Genomic DNA, 19,384 nt, shown 5'->3' on the forward strand with positions numbered 1-19,384 from the left:
TCTGTTTCATTGCATTCAACAGATGCATAGCTCCCATGTGAGAAGATTCATCCTCATCTTTCTCACTTGAACTCTCGTGACTAGGGTCACTCTAGGAAACTAACAATGCATTCAACTTGCTTCTTTGCGGGCAATTGAACGTCTTATGAGGACCACCACACAAGTAACACTGAATCTTGTTGCGGTGATTGTTGGACTGGGTACCGGTGTTCTTCGAAGGGGAGGAATCCCGGTGGGATCTCCTGCTTGGACTGTGTCTAGATCCTCCATTTTTACCTTTGGAAGACCCGGGTTGCGTTCACGTCTGCTGAGAGTACCCTTTCGACTGATTGGATACCTTCTTTCTATTCCCATCCACGGGAGAATAATCCGTCAACCGCTCAGCTGCGGCGATAGCAGTCGTGAGGTCTTGCACACGTTGCCTCTGTAGTTCTGTCTGAACCCAAGGCTTAAGCCCTTCTGTAAACGAGAACAGCTTGTCTTTCTCTGACATATCACGGATATCAAGCATCAATGTGGAAAATTGCTTGACGTAGTCGTGCACGGTACTAGTATGTTGGAGTTGCCTCAACTTTTTGCGGGCAATGAACTCCACATTCTCGGGTAGGAACTGATTCTTCAGCTCCCTTTTGAGGTCTTCCCATGTATCGATGGAGCATTGGCCACTCTCCATCTCGGTGTACTTTGTTCGCCACCATAGCTTAGCGTCACCTGCAAGATACATAGAAGTAGTTGTTACTTTTACCTCTTCTGAATCCGGACGAGCTACACGGAAGTACTGTTCCATATCAAACAGGAAATTCTCGAGCTCTTTCGCATCGCGTGCACCACTGAAGGCGCGTGGCTCGGGGATTCGCAGGCACGAGTGAGAAGCATCACTACCGGTAGGCCGCTCGTTACCAACGGCTCTTACCAGGAGGCCTACCTTAGTAGTGAGCTCCGTAATCTATTCCTGTAACATGGCTATGGTTCCTTGGGTGTCTCTTCCTCGAGGTCAGTCATTCTGGTTCTGAACGTCTCGATTCTTTCCTCCAGCGTGTTCTGGTGATCATCTATTCGTGTAATACCATCAACTATACCGGGGAGCATGGCTATCTTCTCCTCCAATACCTCAATGCGTTCCTTGTTTGTACGTGGTGCTGGTGTGTTTGGAGCGGGTAGGTCCGCGGTATTAGTAGTTCCTCTTACCATCGTTCGCGTGAACTAAATGGAATCTCGGGGGAATAGCTAGGGGGAATACCAACTGTACTCAAACAACTGCTGCTCTGATACCAACTGTCACGACCCTATTCTTTCGAAGCGGGGTCGTGCGGCGCAAAGGGGTCAAATCCACTTGCAAGCCTGTAAAATGATCGTACACCACACACACGTAGCTAGCAAACAAGTAAACGAGGCAACACGAAGCAAAGCCCAGAGGCAACTTTATTGATATAATATTCAATTACACGGTGTAACGCATTACAAAAGTAATAGATGCGTTACAAGCAAATGATGATCCTATGACATGCGGGACTTCCACGGAGCTGGGATTCAAGGGCTTCAACAACGTGGGTGTAGGCCGGGGATTGGGATAGCATTGACACCCTTCCTACCAAGTGTATGCTAAGTCTTTACTAGATTTCCAGAAGGGAACATCAAAAGTAGAGGTCAGTCATACTCCCTTATTACTAAAATGCCACTAAGCTGACAAGGATGCCTTGGTATGGGGCTGACATGTACCCTAAGCTAACAGATATGCCCTGGTACGGGGCTAACATGGCTTCATAACGAGCCTTACATAGTATTACATGGGTGCTCCCGGGTGATTCCGGGGCGAGACACACCTAAACTCTAGGTGTCAGAGTACATGGCCGTTACACATCCCTACCCACTCAACCATCATCTACACATTCACCATACTCCCTAAGTTCCCAAACATCTTGGGAAATTTCCTTCCAAAACAAGCCCCACTCCTTCAAAATTTCTCAAACCCACCATCCACTAACAGTCCATACACTCATATCCAATCGAATTACAACAGTGAAGCAAGCAAAACAAAATGGCAACGATCAATAATGTTATTCCAGAACATGTTAAATGAAGTTCAAAAGGGGAGAGTATTCACCCCAAAAAAATGTTGTGCAAATAAAAGCAAAAGAAAAAAAAATGGCAAGCAAAAGTGTTTATGTCCGAAGCAAAGCGAAATGTTCTTATATAAAATAGACAAGGAAGAGAAGATTAAAAAATAAAATGGAAAACTAACGGCAAAGTCAAGACGAACTCCTAACAACCTCCACAAACGCCCAAGCCCTCACTAAAAAATCTTCAAATCGTTCGAAGTAATCCACCGAGCACCCAAATCAATGAAAATGAGAGGAATATGAGGAGAAGGGAGAGAAACCGCCAGAAAAAAGAAGAAACCGAAGAAAACCGAAAAAGAAATGAAGAAGAAGAGGCGCGCAGGCTTTAAGCGTTCGAAATTCGTACTGGTCCGTGTTACTAGTACGGGTGAAACAAGGTTTGGTCTATCCGTATCACCAACACGGATGAAGAAAGTTTGGTTGGATCCGTACCCCAAGAACGGATGAAAGAACAAAATATAACTATCCGTTTTTCAAACACAGAAGAAACTGAATCAAATGATATCCGTGTCTCGAGCATGGATCAACCAATGAAAATCAAAATCAAATAAAAATCAAAAAAATCAAAAATCAAATAAAAATTAGAAAAATCAAAAAAAAAAAAAAAAAAAAAAAAAAAACAGAAAAATCAGAAAAATTTCAAAAATCCTTTCGAGTTGCACTCAATTTCAATGTGTTAAAACACGACCGAGAAATACCTAAATTTTAAAAATCACTGAATCTTCATCAAATCCAAGGTCTCACACGAGCTCCGCACTATCGAGACCAAGGAATCAATAAGGTAACTATGTCAGACCCCGTGCGTGAATAATCATTTTCTACAAAAGTCATCAATTCGATCGGGAATTCGAAGTCGTGTTTTGTAAATTTTCGTCTGGCCTGTATAACTAGAGGTTTAATCTATTATTTGCAGTTCTTTGCACGCAATTCCTGTAAAGAAGGGCAGCTGTAGATACCCCAATTTGAACGGGCCCTCACTCGAAAGGGCCCAAAAATAATAATTTTCCAATAAATTGGGCCAACGGACCTCGAAGGCCCTAAACATTAAAATCTGACATTTTTGACAAATCGAAGCCCCTAAGACCTCCTAAGGGTCTAATGGGCCCACATAAAAAGGACCCGGCAAGCTCCCATCTACCCCACTCCACTCAAAACATTGATTTTTCTACAAAATTGGCCAACGGGTTTCAAAAGCCCAAATCACTAAAAAATGTCGTTTTAATCGAATTGAGGCCCCTAAGACCTCCCAATGGTCTAAGGGACCTACAAAAGGGTTGTGACCCATCCTACACGTGTTCAACCTCACCGTTCCTCCTTTATATCCAAGAATAACCGAACGCTTGATGAAATTCTCCAACGAGTCTAAAAAGCCCGATTCGCCAATACGTGACATTTTAATCGATCTAATAATTTCTAAAAATCCTAAAAAGATAAAAATGAAAAATGTGAGACTTGGGATGCCTACCCCTCTTCTATTTCCACCGTTCCACCTCTGATTCTGCGAACACCCTAAACCCATTCAAGGCCCATAAACCCTTAACCTTCTCCTAAATTAATTTCCCATCTTAACTCCAACCTAAAATCAATCCCATATTGCCTAAATCATAGAATAAATCCACCTTTAAAAATCCAATTCAAATCAAACCCCCATCCAAGCCAAAATAACATATACCCAATCCCCAAAACCCAAGCCCAATACACTAAAAACCCACCAACTATTATCCATACCCAATTCATTATCCAACCCACAACCCTAACCCATTAACCACTACCCACATCAACCAATCACCCTCTCAACATCCAAAGATGACACATGTCATCATCCCCTTTCACTTCCCTCATCTAATCACCTACCCCCATTACCATTCTCTAAACAATCCATCTAACTCCCATCACTTCCCTCCAAAGTCACCTCAACCCATACCCTACCCTAACCTAACCTATCCCCATTCTCTAACATCATCAATCACCCACATCACAACCCATACCCTACACACCCTAACCTTTCATCATTCTCTAACACCATTAACCACCCACATCACAACCCATATCTCTACCCATCACCTTCCTTAAAACATTCCAACAAAATCACCTCAACCCATACTTCACTCCTCATCAACCAACTAACTCATACCCTTCTTTCTAATCAAACAACTCCCATCAACCAATCAACCAATCTCATCACCTCATTCTCTCATCACATTTGCCACATGTCACCATCCTCTTAATCCACCCAAAAAAATAACCCATTTTTCTAAATCTACACACCTCACCTCTTCAACCAACCTAACACTCATTCTCCAAATAACTCCTTTACACCCCCATTCCCCCATCAACCATCACTCATCTCACCCTACCAAACACTCTACCCAAATGGATTTGGGTAAGATCCAAACCATTTGGATCAAAATCTTACTCATTTTCATTCATTACTTACACTCCAAATTTCATATCCTTCCTTTCTAAAACCCATGCCATTTTCTATTATCCTAACTCTTCACCTCATTATACCCCCAAATACCCTCCCAACATCTATAAATACCCCCTCTTCTTTCCTAAAAGGGTTACTCACTATCACTAAGAAAAATCTTACCAATTCTCTCTCACTAATCCTCCCCAAGTCTTACAAAAAAAAATCATATACTACACTCATCTCTCTCATCATCTCTTCTCTACTCCTTCAATCATACAAGAGTTGTATTTTCTTAACTCACTAAGGACTCAAGAGAATTTAAGAAGAAAAAGAAGAAGAAGAAAAGAAGATCAAGGATACAATTGGGTGCAACAAATACCCCCCTCTCTCTCTATCCTCTCTTCCTCCCTCTCTTATTATCCCCCTCTTCTCTTCATATTATTTTTAAGATGTGTGGTCCTCAAGGCTAAGGATCTATAAGGATCATCTCCATCAGTGAGATGATCCTATGATTGAGCCGAAAGCAAACCCCTATCTAGGGTACAAATGTATGACACGTGTCACTCTTTTTTTTCAATTTTTTATTATCAAATGACCGAGTTCTTTGAGGTTACCGCCACTGTGCGGGGAGAGAAGGGTGCCTAAGACCTTCCCTTTTTTCTAACCGAACCACTTACCCCGATCCCTAGGTTCGATTAGTTCCTTATCCATCGCGAGTCACTATAAACCAAAAATGTCATTTTTTGGAAAATGTACATCGGGTGACCATTCACACCCACTTACAACATGAATGGTGGCGACTCCAAACCATAGTAGGTGTGACCGTTGTACTGACGAAATCCACGTATCTACAAAGTATATAACATGATTATGTGTTTCTTATGTGCATATTGATGAATAATGTGAGATATAAATATCTGATAAATTTTGATAATAAATCTTTGGTTGTCGTGATAATACTTATGTTGAAACTGCATGAAATATTTTTTTAAAAGATGAATGTGAAATTACATAATCATGGACATATTTTGGAATGATGAACTGAGCAAGTCAGGACTTAGGTCATTGGGTGAAAGACCCAAAAAGTCCTTGAGGAAGGTTCCGTGCTTTGGAATAGAGAGTTTGACCGAGTTGTTGGAAAAATCGATGATGTTGGTAATGGCCAAACCAATCGGTTGATCATCATTACATGCATTGATTGTCTTGGAATAACTTGTTTATTTGATAATAGCATGATCATATAGTTTTTTTTTTATTTGTATGTATGTATATATGCATAGATGTTAGTGTAGCATTGACTTTCCTACAAAGCTTATCGACTCTGTTGAAAAAATCTTTAAAATAATGAGTATTGAGATTGGAGTTGGATGATGGAAATGCAGAATCATCAATGGACATAGTTTATTTATTTATTAGTTAATTGTTTAGTCTATTTCGGATTCAAATTTAGAACAATTTTATTTAATTTTGTTATATTTGGTTTGAATGTAATAAGTACCTAACAAGTATAACTACACTTGACGTTTTGATTGAGTTTTAGGATGATACTCTTCTTTTTAATGATTCAATGATTCTTAGTTCCTTTCATATACTTAAATTAGGATCTTGAATAGGGTCATGGATCGGATGAGGGTTCGAAATAAAAAGGTATGAAAAAATCCTTCAACAAAACCAATTTCAATATTAACTAAAATTCTTCAAGATACACATAATATATTACCTCAAGATATGTAATAAATTATCAAGAGCTGGTTGCCTTAGCCTTATCTAGTAGAAATAATTACTCTACTTGCTCAATTGGAGGATATTATTTCCTTTGGATGTTACTCAACAATTTCTCTGTGTCATTGGTGCTTCCATTTGATGACTACATTTACTGTTCACTTCCATCATATCATTCAATTTTTTTTATTTATTTTTTATCTTAGTCTGACATTACAACATTTTTACAATATATTTTTGTACTAGCTCTTGGGGTTTCTCTTGTTGAACCACGTAATTCACTTTTGACTGATTGCACCATGATTTTTGTTATTTTGGTAGAGAAAGACCAAATCTTTTATTGTCTCATAGATGCTATCAAAGATTTGGGGTAAAAATTCACCTCCACCTTGAAATTCATGTTCTCCTTGATTCAAACGTGTAAAATCCATATTTAAGCATTGGTGTGGTACTTATCAAAAAAATTTCGATGCTTAAGTTAGATTTATGTCATGATTTTAGGGATTCGAACTTATCATGAGGCAAAACACTGCATCCTAGGATTCACCCTTTAGTCCTCTAGATTACTTCCTCACCTCTCGAAGATGCTCCTTGGGATGAATATGACAACCATCTAGTGTCACGGTTTATGCTCATACATCTATCATTTCAATAGTAACATTTTGTGACCAATACCTCACGAAGGGAAAATGAGAATTGGAGTAAATATCATCTTATGCTCATATATAAATTGATCCAAGTAAATATCACGTTATAATCAAGGATAAATTGATCCAATTAAAAAACATTAGTTGATTGAGTAACACAAACCCATGGGTCAATTTTGGAGCTTAAAGGAAAGAATGATCATATATAAAAAAAAAAACTTATAAAATTACACCTAGCCACCGCTCGCCAACTACTAACAACATTCTGTAGATTTTAGTGTCTTGATTATGATGCACGAATGAGTTGGCTTCCTCTATGAGCATTGAGAAGACATCAATCTAATCCTTAAATTTATTGTATTATTACCCGTGTACTTCTTCCCTTCCTTTGGTATCTGCATAGTCACACAGCATAAAAGCTTGGCAACACCGCCCACTTGTGGGTTTCTTTATTCATCTATTTCTTTCTTTCCCCTCACTTCATCTCTCATCCTTCCTTTACTTCCAGTCTTCCATTGAATTAAAAAAGAAAAAAAAAAAAAAACCCAATTGCCAGATTCTTGCTTTTTCTTTTGTCTGTTTTTTCTTTAGAGGTTTTCAGTCTCTCTCTCATTATCTTTTTGGACTGATTTCCTTCATCAATTATGGATTTCTCTTCTGGGTTTTGAACCCTTTTGACCTCAATCGGTTCCCACACATCAACATCGTTTGTTTTGTTTCCTTATTATACTAATTGTTTCTTGGGAGATTTTGTTCTTAAAAGGGTTTTTTGCTGGGATTGATTCCAAGTTTTGTCTACCTCTATTTCCAGGTCAGAAATCTGCTCTGGGCTGCCAATTGTGGGTTCAAATTATTTGTTTCTGTTTTTTTTTTCTTTTTTTTTTTGTTGCCAGTTATTCATCTTTAATTTTTGTTTAATTTTGGTTTATTTGATCATGCTTTTTTTCTCTTTGATCACAAAGAACTTTGTGCTCCCCAAAAAGCATAAAGAAAAAAGGCAAAAAAAAGAGAGTATATTTTTGCTGAAATCCCCCAAAAATATATTTTGCTTTTTGGGAGCAAGAAATGGTAATCCAAAAGAGTCTATAAAATAGTTCTTTTTTGGGTGTTTTATTTGCTGCTATATACAGAATATGAGGGAATGCTTGAATGTTACTTTTGTTGTGATTCATTCTATCTTTATCTCTTGTATACTTTAGTTTTTTTAAGAACGGTTACTAAACATTATGTTTTTGATGAATTTTTCATCAGCATTGTTGTGAATCAACATTGTCTAGGTTACACATTTGGCACTTTGAGATCTCTGCATTAGGTACTCAAGACTCATGGAAAGGCTTTCATGTCTCATGTATGGATGCCACACATCCCAAGATTGGATATCATATATTGCAAGGATAGAGTGCTTGCCTAGTCGTTTGGGATGTCCATATAAAACAATTGATAACGTAAAAATGAAAACCAGAAACTATCCTAGAAGGAGATATAGTTGGAATAAGAATACATCCCAAGTTAGAAAGAAATATAGTTGGAAAGGGAACCAATTCCTTTATTCAAGGAGGGATTGCTACTATCTCTAGCCTCTGCATTTTTATATTTAAAAAACCTTTTTCCTCATAGGTGAAAGGGGTAGGAAAAGTGGCCAAAAGGCTAACACTAGTAGAGAATGGTTTGCACTGTGATGGCGATTAGTAAATTGGCTCTCTTGAGCTTGGGTAATGTTATTGGTATGTATAGGACGTGTGGGGGCAAACTGGTCTTTTCCAATTCCACATATCCCACTTAATGGTAGCCCTAATTCTCTTATATAAATATAAAAGAGGAGACTCATAGAAACTCTCTATTGAGCCTCTCTCTAAAGTTCTTTAAATCTCTCTCTTTCTCTTCTAAACACTAACATAGTATCAAAAAAGGTTTAGATCTTGAAGTTTGAGAACCTATCTTCTCTTCCTATTTCCCTTTCTTCTTCTTATTTGATCTACTTGGTATTAAAATCTTAGGCTTCTAATTACAACCTAGGGTTTTTGTCGAAATTTTAAGAAGTAGTTAGGATGTTTATTTTTTGAAATTAGTATTTCAAATTTTAAATCTTAGTTAGGCAGTTTCCTCATTTTTTGCTGTTAATTAGTTGTTCCTTTTTTATAGCAAAATTAGTTCCAGAATTGGTATTACTGTTTTGCTATAAATTTATGTATTAGTTCATTATTTTTTTAAGTAGAATAATTATTTTTTCTTCTCAAAAGTTACATGGTATCACAGCGTTGTGCTCTAGATTTGATTTTCCATGGAGAAGACGACGATGACCGACCCAGCGAAAAACCCTACTGCCTCGGCAGATTCCTCCGAGATTATCCAATCGACAACATTAACATCATTTGGCGAATCTCTCTCCCAGATTTCTCTGCAACTCACAGTTCACAAACTTGATGGGAAAAATTATCTCGAATGAGCGCAATCTGTGAAATTGGCGATCGATGGAAGGGGTAAATCGGGACATCTGGTAGGCGAAGTAATACAACCTGTAGCGACTGACCCATACCTGAAAAAATGGCGATTTGAAGATTCTTTTGTCATTGTATGGCTCATCAATTTGATGGAGCCAGCAATTGGGAAGCCCTACTTGTTTTTATTGACAGCCTAAGAAGTTTGGGAGGCTGTGCGAGATTGTTATTCTGATTTGGAGAATTCATCATAGATTTTCGATTTGAAGATACGACTCTGACAGTCAAAGCAAGGTGATCGTGAAGTTATTTATGGCAGGAATTGGATCGGTGTTACAATGATGATTGGGAAAATCCCAATGATTGTGCTCGTTACAAAATGAAGGAAGAAAATGATCGTGTGTATATGTTACTTGTTTGTCTACATCGCAGTCTTGGCCGGAAACCTTTGTCTTCAATCCGTGAGGTATTTTCTGAAGTTTATCGTGAGTAGTCCCGACGAAGGATAATGCTGCGAAATCCAGAGTTGAGTCCAAACAATGAACTAGAGGGTTCAGTTTTCATGTCTAGAGGATTGGATTCCAAAGGTGACAAAAGGAAGAAGTCGTGGTGCGAACATTGTAGAAAGCCATGGCACACGAAGGATACCTGCTGGAAACTTCATGGTAAACTACCAAACTGGAAGAAGAACAATAGTGGAGAAGGACGTGCATTCCAGGCTGCGACTGAGTATTCTCAAGAACATCAAGTCAATTCGGAAATGGTCCCGTTCACAAAGGAGCAATTAGAGCACCTATACAAACTATGTCAATCTCCAAAATCATTTGTAACTCCTTCTTGCTCTTTAACTCAGAAAGGTAACTCTTTTATTTCAGCCTTCCTTAGTATCTTCCCAAATTTTGTAAATCCTTGGATTATCGATTCTAGAGCGATTGATCATGTGACGGGTTGCTCAAAATTTTTTTTCTCTTAAAGTCCTTGTGTAGGCAATAAAAATGTCAAAATTGCAGATGGTTCCCTTTCTGCCACAGTTGGAATCGAATTTGTTCAACTCTCTTCTTCCTTAATTCTTCATAATGTTTTTCATGTTTCGAACCTTTCTTGTAATTTATTGTCTATTAGTAAAATCACCCTAGATCACAAATGTCGTGTTAATTTTTTTCCATCATTTTGTGAGTTTCAGGATTTGAGTTCAGGGAGGACGATTGGCAGTGCTAGGGAGTGTGCTGGACTCTACTTTTTTGAAGATGAACCAACTCAAGTAGACTAAACATTATACTTGTTTTAATTCTGTTTCTGATTCCAAAGATAATGAAATAATGCTATGGCATTATAGATTAGGCCATCCAAGTTTTCAATATTTAAAGTATTTGTTTCCGACTCTTTTTAGAAATAAAAGTCCATCTTTTTTCGAATGTGAGATTTGTCAGCTTGCTAAACATCATCGTAATTCTTTTTCTCCCCAATCTTACAAAGCGTCTAAGCCATTTATAATTATCCATAGTGATGTTTGGGGACCTTGTTGGGTGTCTACAAATTCTGGAAAAAGATGGTTTGTCACATTTATTGATACTCATACATGGTTAACTTGGATTTATTTAATGAGAGAAAAATCTGAAGTAGAAGTGGTTTTTAAAATATTTTACACCATGGTGCAAAATCAAAATATTTAGGAGTGATAATGGCAAAGAGTACTTTTATAAAGTTTTGGGAAATTTTTTCTTAGAAACATGGATTGTTCGTCAAAGCTTTTGTAATGAAACTCCCTAACAAAACGGAGTCGTTGAAAGGAAAAACAAACACCTATTAGAAGTAGCTCGGGCATTGCTTTTCATAACTAAGGTACCTAAATATCTTTGGGGCGAGGCTATTCTCACTGTAACCTATCTTATAAACCGAATGCCTAGTAAGGTTTTAAACTTTGAAACTCCGTTGGATTTTTTTCATAAGTTTTATCCTAATAATAGGCTCTCATCAAATTTGCCTTTGAAGATATTTGGGTGCACTGTTTTTGTTCACATTCATGATCATAACCGAGGAAAACTTGAACACCGAGTTCAAAAATGTGTTTTTGTTGGATATGCCTCTAATCAAAAGGGATACAAATGTTTTGACCCAGTTACTAAAAAATTGTTTGTCACCATGGATGTAACTTTTTTTTGAACAAAATTCATTTTTTAATACTCATTTTCAGGGGGAGAAAAAATGAAGATTCGGATCTATATTTCCAACTCGAAGATGTGTCGATTGATTATTCCCTTGCACCCATAGCCAAAGTTGACCAGTCTCTTGCACTCTTAGCCGAAGTTGAGAACCCAAACATTATTGTACCAGATTTTTGTGAATTAGGTTATTTAAATAATGAAAATACAGGCCCATCCTTAATGCCATCACTTGAAAGTTATGAATCCAATGAATCAAACATGGAGAAAACAAGCACCAAGAACACATGGATAATACCCTTTGATATTGTTTACTCGCGAAGGAATATAACTCAAGGAGAAGAGTCGGTTGATCTCCCACATTGCTATGAGTCTACAAATCCTCTAGGTAATGCTTTCTCTAAGCCTACACAATCAGTCCTATCTATTTTAGGTACTAATCCTAGGTTTGAGTCTAGTGAGTCCATTAATTCCAATATTTCTATTGCTGTTCAGAACGGTGTAAGGTCATGTAATAAACATCTATTGTCCAACTATGTGTCATATGAAAATCTCTCACCCAATTGCTGTGCTTTTATCTTACAAGTGTTTTGTATGGAGATTCCTAAAAATGTGCAGGATGTTCTAAAGGTTCCCGAGTGGAAGGAGGTTATTTTTGAGGAGATGAAGGCTCTTGAAAAAAATCAGACATGGGAGATGGTGGACTTACTTAGAGAAAGACAATTGTAGGGTGTAAATGGGTATTCACAGTTAAATACAGGTCAGATGGATCACTTGAAAGGTATAAAGGTAGGTTGGTTGCTAAGGGATTTACTCAGACCTATGGCATTGACTACCTATAAACCTTTGCACCTGTAGCAAAGTTAAATACTGTGAGAGTTCTCTTATCACTTGTAGCAAATCTTGATTGGCCTCTACAGCAATTAGATGTGAAAAATGCTTTCTTTAATGAAGACTTAAAGGAAGAGGTATATATGGATGCACCCTTGAGCTTCGATGGGAAATTTGGTTCGAAGGTGTACAGACTGAAGAAATTCTTGTATGGGTTGAAACAGTCACCAAGGGCCTGGTTTGAGAGGTTTTCTCAGTTTGTTAAAAGCCAAGGGTACACTCAGGGACAAGCTGATCACACCATATTTGTAAGACACTCGCAAGATGGAAAGATAGCTATGTTAATCGTTTATGTAGATGACATAATCCCCACTGGGGATGATTTGCTTGAGATGAACTGATTGAAGAAGTCTCTTGCAGCAGAGTTCGAGTTCAAGGATTTGAGGTCTTTAAAATACTTTCTTGGGATGGAGATAACTCGGTCGAGGAAGGGAATTGTTGTTTCACAAAGGAAGTATGTTCTCGATCTACTTAAGGAGACCGAAATGAGTGGTTGTAGACTAATAGAAATCCCAATTGATCCCAATTACAAACTTGGAGATAACAAAGAAGGTGATCCTGTAGATACATCTCAGTTTCAAAAATTAGTAGGGAAATTGATTTACTTACCACATACACGGCCAGATATTGCATTTTTCGTGAGTCTAATAAGTCAGTTTATGCATTCACCCTATGAGAAACATCTTGAAGTAGCTTATCGAATCCTAAGATATTTGAAAGGTATACTACGTAAAGGCTTACTCTTTCAGAAGACTATACAACAAAGCATTGATGCCTACACTAATACAGATTGGGCAGGTTCAATTACTGACAGGAGATCTACGTCAGGGTATTGCAGATATGTATGGGGTAATTTAGTCACGTGGAGGAGTAAAAAACAAAACGTGGTTGCAAGAAGCAGAATTTCGTGTTATGGCTCATGGTGTTTGTGAGATGTTATGGCTAAAAAGGATACTAGAAGAGTTGAAGTTACCAGTGAACATGCTAATGAAACTGTACTGCGACAATAAGGCTGTCATTAAAAAAAAAAAAAAAATAAGGCTGCCATCAGCATTGCACAGAATCCAGTGCAACATGATCGTACAAAGTATGTGGAGTTTGATAGGCACTTTATAAAGGAAAAGATTGACAGTGGAGCTATTTGTATGCCGTTTGTTCCAACAACGCAACAAATAGCTGATATCTTTACCAAATGATTGTTTAGACCTAACTTTGAACTTCTTGTTAGCAAGTTGGGCATGATTGATATCTATGCACCAACTTGAGGGGGGGTGTCGAAGTTTTAAGAAGTAGTTAGAATGTTTATTTTTTGAAATTAGTATTTCAAATTTTAAATCTTAGTTTGACAGTTTCCTCATTTTTTGCTGTAATTAGTTGTTCATTTTTTATAGCAAAATTAGTTCCATAACTGGTACTACTGTTTTGCTATAAATCTATGTATTAGTTCATTATTTTTTTAAGTAGAATAATTATTTCTTCTTCTCAAAAGTTACAGTTTTAATGTTCTAGTTAGTAAATACTCACAGTTTGTGAGTATGTTTGAAGTTGGTGTTTTGTAGTTTGGTGGTACAAGTTGTGGTTTGGTGGTGTGTTTATCTTTAGGAGGTTTAGATCTACTTTTCGAATTTCTGCAATTTATCAAAAATGGGACTTTAGTCATCAATGATTTGATCTATAGGTACATAGACCATATTCGATTAGATCTGATTATTGCGATATGATTTGTGAATCAGATCAATTTTTTCTCCAAAATCTAGTCGCGCTGTTGTAAATCCTCAAGATTTGTATAGATCTGATTGGTATTTCAGATTTGGTTTATTTGGTGCGATATATTTATTGTAGAGTGATTTCAGATGGAGATGAAATCCAACGTTCTATCTCCTCCTAAGTTCTTTAATCTTTAGATGACCTTGATCAAATTAAATAAAGATAATTTTATCTCTTGGTCGAAATCTGTTGAGGTGTTCCTTACTATTAAAGGAAAGTCGAAGTATCTGAAAGATGATCTTCCTAAGATTGAAGATCCTCACTATTCTGAGTGGGTTTAGAAAAATGCTCAGATTATGACGTGGTTGTGGAATTGTATGGATTCCATTATTGGTGTAAACTTGATGTTCCTATCTTCTGCCAAGGAGATTTGGATTCAGGTGGGCAAGATTTATTCTGGAGCGAATAATATTTCTCGGATTTATCAGTTGGCTGAAGAGTTCTTTTGCATTCAGCCAGGTGACCAAAGTTTACCATCATATTACTCTCTTGTCTTCAAAATATACGGAACGAGTTCAATGTATATCAGCCCCTTACTATTGATTTGGCCATACTACATCAACAGTAGGAAGAAATGGATGTTGTTTGTTTTCTTTCTGGTTTGAAATCTGAGTATAATTTTGTTAAATCTCAGATTTTGACTAGAATTATCTTCTCTTACTGAAGTTTTTTCTCGCCTTCAGAGAGTTTCTGTTTCTAGTTTTGGTGCTACATCATTGGTATTTGAACTTGACCAATCAACATTGACTATTTCTGGAAGTACAGATCGTGGTCGAGGCCGTGGTGGTAGTTGTGGGTATCGTAGTAACTGCGGTCGAAGCCGTGGAAGGAGTTGTGATTCTAGTGGGGGTCATGGTCGTGGTGCACTCAAAAAGTGTACCCATTGTGGACTTGATGGTCACTCTGTGGATTTCTTTTGTGATTTATATGGTCCGCCCACAAGCTAGGCCAATCAGGCTATTTCTAGTGACATTAATGATGGTGGTTTTGTTGATCCTCCTCAGGTGGCTTCCTATGTAGATATGGTTTCTATCTCTCGTGATGAGTATTCCAAGTTATTTTATCCTCCTCAGCCTGGTGTCTCGTTATCCAACACTGCGACTCTAGCTTACTTAGGTATATTCTGTCTTGCTTCATCTTCATCCCCTCGGGCCATTGATTCAAGAGCGTCAGATCACATGACTGGGTCATTAGGTGTGTTTTCATCTATTCAACATTCTTCCTCTTCATCTCAGTTTGTCACTCTTGCTGATGGTACTACTTCTAGGGTTTTTGATATTGGAACTGTTGTTCCTTGTTCTACTCTTTCTTTATCTTCTATATTAAATGTCCCTAAATTTCCTTTCAGTTTAATGTCCATTAGTAAGTTAATTCAATTTCTTCATTGTTTCGTGACGTTTTACCCCTCATATTGTGTTTTTCAGGATCTAAAGACGAAGAGGACGATTGGTGGGGGATATGAATTTGGAGGTTTACTATTTGGATGGTGGTGAAGGTTCGACTGCTCTTCATGTCACAATCACTCCGCAACAATGGCATTGTTGACTTGGTCATCCTCACTCCGCTCTTTAAAAAAGATGATACCCACTTTGAGTCATATTCCTGTTTTAGATTGTGAGTCATGTCAGTTAGCTAAACATCATCGTGTTTTTTATCCACCTAGGTCCGTTAGTAGAGTATCGAGTCAGTTTAATCTAGTTCATTCTAATATTTGGGGTCCTAATAGGATTGTTTCCCGTTGTGAGTTTCGGTATTTTATGACTTTTGTAGATGATTTTTCAAGAATGACATGACTTTATTTAATTAAAGATCGTTCTGAATTATTTTCTATTGTTAAATTGTTCTATATTGAAATTCAAACTCAGTTTGGTGTGCAAATCAAGTTATTTCGTAGTGATAATGCTAAAGAATATGATTCTAGACTTTTGAATGACTTTCTTTCATTTTTTGTATTATTCATCAAACTTCGTGTACACAAACCCCCAACAAAATGGTGTTGCTGAACGTAAAAATCAACACATTCTTTAAATTGCACGTTCTCTAATGTTTCAGATGCAAGTTCCCAAACCTTATTGGGGGGATGTGATTCTTACAGTATGTTATTTGATTAATCGTATGCCTATGCCTGTTCTTGATGGTCAATGACCTTATTTTGTTCTGTTTCCTTTGAGTCCTTTATTTTCCTTACCTCCACGGATCTTTGGTTGTGTCTTGTTCGTTCACCAATCATCTCCTGGTTTTGACAAATTTGATCCACGTTCGGTGAAATGTGTATTTCTAAGTTACTCTCGTACCCAGAAAGGGTGTTGTTATTATGATCCTTCTGCCCATCGTGTTTATGTTAGTGTAGATGTTACATTTTTTGATTCTGTATCATATTTTACAAATCTAGTACAGTATGATGATATTTTGTTTGCTCTTCCTCTTCCTATGGTTGATTTATCTTCCACTGTTCCATTTCCACTCACTTATGTTCATAGGAAGCAACTGGCACCTTCAAATCCCCATTTTTCTTTAGATGCAGACACCTTACCATCGTCTTCATAGTCTGTAGATCAAGTATCTAGCACTTCTTCTGCTATTGATCTTCCAATTGCACAAGGAAAGGCACTCGTAGTTGTAGTAAGCACCCTATTTCTAAGTTTGTTTCTTTATCTCATTTGTTTGCTTTGTATTGTGGTTTTGTTTCTTTTCTTCTGTGTCTATTCCTCATAGTGTACAGGATGCTTTGTCTCATTCAGGTTGGAGACAGGCTATGGAGGTTGAGATGGATGCTCTTCATCATAATGGTATTTGGGAGTTAGTGTCCTTACCTGTTGATATGCACACTGTTGGTTGTTGTTGGGTATATGTGGTGAAGTATTTGCCTGATGGGTCTGTTGAGCGGTTGAAGGCTCGCTTTGTGGCCAAAGGTTATATTCAGACTTATGGTGTGGACTATTCATAAACTTTTTCTCCTATGGCAAAAATGACCTTTGTTCGTATTGTCATCTCTTTTGCTACCCACTTTCAGTGACCTTTATGTCAGTTGGATGTTAAGAATGCCTATTTGAATGGTGATTTGGAGGAGGACATGTATATGGAGCAACCTCCTGGTTTTGTTGCTCAGGGAGAGTCTAACATGGTGTGTAAGTTGAAAAAGGCCATTTAGGCCTAAAATAGTCTCCACGAGCTTGGTTTGGGAGATTCAGTGAGGTAGTAGTTCAATTTGGGTTGAAATAGTGTCAGACAGATCATTTTGTGTTTGTTTGCTTCAGTTCTTTAGGGACTATTATTCTGGTAGTTTACGTTGATGATGTAGTCATCACAGGTGATGATGTTAATGGAATAGAGAGCTAAAAGCCTTCCTTCAGACACAGTCTCAGACAAAAGATTTTGGTAAGTTGCATTATTTCTTAGGGATAGAAGTTGTGAGATCCAAGGAAGGTATTAACTTGGTTCAAAGAAAGTATGTTCTTGATTTGTTTGATGTGATATGTATGTTGGGAAGTAAACCTATGGATACCCCAATAAACCCTAATTCAAAGTTTATAGTAGATAGTAGAGAATTGTTTGATGATTTAGGAAAATACAGAAGACTAGTTGGTAAACTTAATTATTTGACTATCACTCATCCAGATATTTCTTTTGCAGTAAGTGTAGTGAGTCAGTTTATGAAACCGCCAAGGGTTCCACATTGGGAAGCTATTGTTCGGATCCTTTGATTTCTTAAATGATATTCAGGATGTGGTTTGTGGTATAAGTCCAAAGATCATTTGGACTTAGAGGGGTATTGTGATGCTGACTAGGTAGGTTATCCATCTGATAGGAAGTCTACATCTGGGTATTACACTTTCTTGGGAGGAAACTTGGTTTCTTGGAGAAGTAATAAGTAAAATGTGGTTGCAAGGTCTAGTGCAGAGGCAGAATATAAAGCAATGACTCTTATGACATGTGAACTGACTTGGGTTAAGAATTTTCTTGGAGAATTGGGTGTTAAGATAGCTACTCCTATGTGATTATATTGTTATAATCAAGCTACAATTCATATTGCTTTCAATCTATGTTTCATGAGCGAATAAAGCACATTGAGACAGATTGTCACTTTATTAGAAACAAAGTTTTATGTGTGGAAATTAGTACACCGTTCGTGAAGTCTGAAAATCAGTTGGTGGATATGTTCACTAAGGCACTTAACTATAGTCGCCTCAGTCTTATTTGCTCAAAGCTGGATTTACTTAATATTTATGTTCCAGCTTGAGGGGGAGTGTTATTTTTCTTTTAGTTTCTTTTATTTTCTCTTCTTTAATAGTTTCTTTAGTTTGTTGCAAGTTGGACTTCCAATTTGAGGGAGAGTCTTATTGGTATGAATAGGACGTGGGGCGGCAAATTGGTCTTTTCCAGTTTCACATGTCCCACTTAATTGTAGCCCTAATTTTTTTATATAAATATAAGAGGGGAGGCTCATAGAAACTCTCTATTGAGCCTCTCTCTAACCTTCTCTAAATCTCTCTCTTTCTCTTCTAAACATTAGTAGGTACATAGTTGTCCTTTTAGGTGACGAACCTCGTGATGAATATTCTCCTTTTCTTTTCTTTTTCTATTTTTTGTGCATGTGGTGATTGAACTTTTCTCCTCAATGATTGAGATCATAGGGGAACGACAAGGCATCAATGCAAGACCCAAAATATACACCCACATCTATGGCATCACCAGTGGGATACGATTCTTCATGTGTCTTCTCACACTTGGTCATCTTATATGATGAATTGGAAAATTAGGGGCTTAACCTGATTTGGTTTTCTCTCTCATATAAACACTAGAGTTCGCCCGTGCCTACGACATGGACATCTTCTCTCGGGTTAAGGGGGTAAAATAAAGTTGGAGGGGTATTATTGAAAATTTCTGAAGGTTAAAGGGGTAAGAGATGAAAACAATAAAGTGGGTTAAAAGAGTAAGAGGAAATGTAGGAAAGTTATAGGGGGTGAAATATAAAGGAAATAAACTGGATCCTACAAAACTATAGCTTGATGGGAGGGTTAAATGAGTAAAAGTGAAAAAAATAAAATTTGGAAGATTATTATTAAAAAAAATTGAGGTTAAGGGGCCAAAGATGAAAAACAATGAAGTAGGTTAAAGGGGTAAAAGTGGGTGATGGGAATGATATTATCCCACAAAACTGTAGGTGATGAGCGATTTATCCCACAAAAGTGGACCCTACTGTTATTAAAAAAAATTGATGTTG

The 19,384-nt window shown here is 37.5% G+C and overlaps 1 protein-coding gene across 1 annotated transcript in view; it reads left to right on the forward strand.

Moving 5' to 3' along the window:
- The first annotated feature begins 7,139 nt into the window (after positions 1-7,139).
- Positions 7,140-19,384, forward strand: part of LOC147388069 (WD repeat-containing protein 26 homolog) — a 39,463-nt gene continuing 27,218 nt past the window's right edge. The window contains exon 1 of the mRNA XM_086421084.1: positions 7,140-7,713. The gene's annotated coding sequence lies outside the window, so the exon portion shown is untranslated. The remainder of the gene's footprint in view (positions 7,714-19,384) is intronic.

The sequence above is a fragment of the Akebia trifoliata genome, chromosome 13 (genome assembly GCF_017979445.1).
Source record: "Akebia trifoliata isolate Shusen 1 chromosome 13, ASM1797944v1, whole genome shotgun sequence".
Taxonomy (NCBI): Eukaryota; Viridiplantae; Streptophyta; class Magnoliopsida; order Ranunculales; family Lardizabalaceae; genus Akebia; species Akebia trifoliata.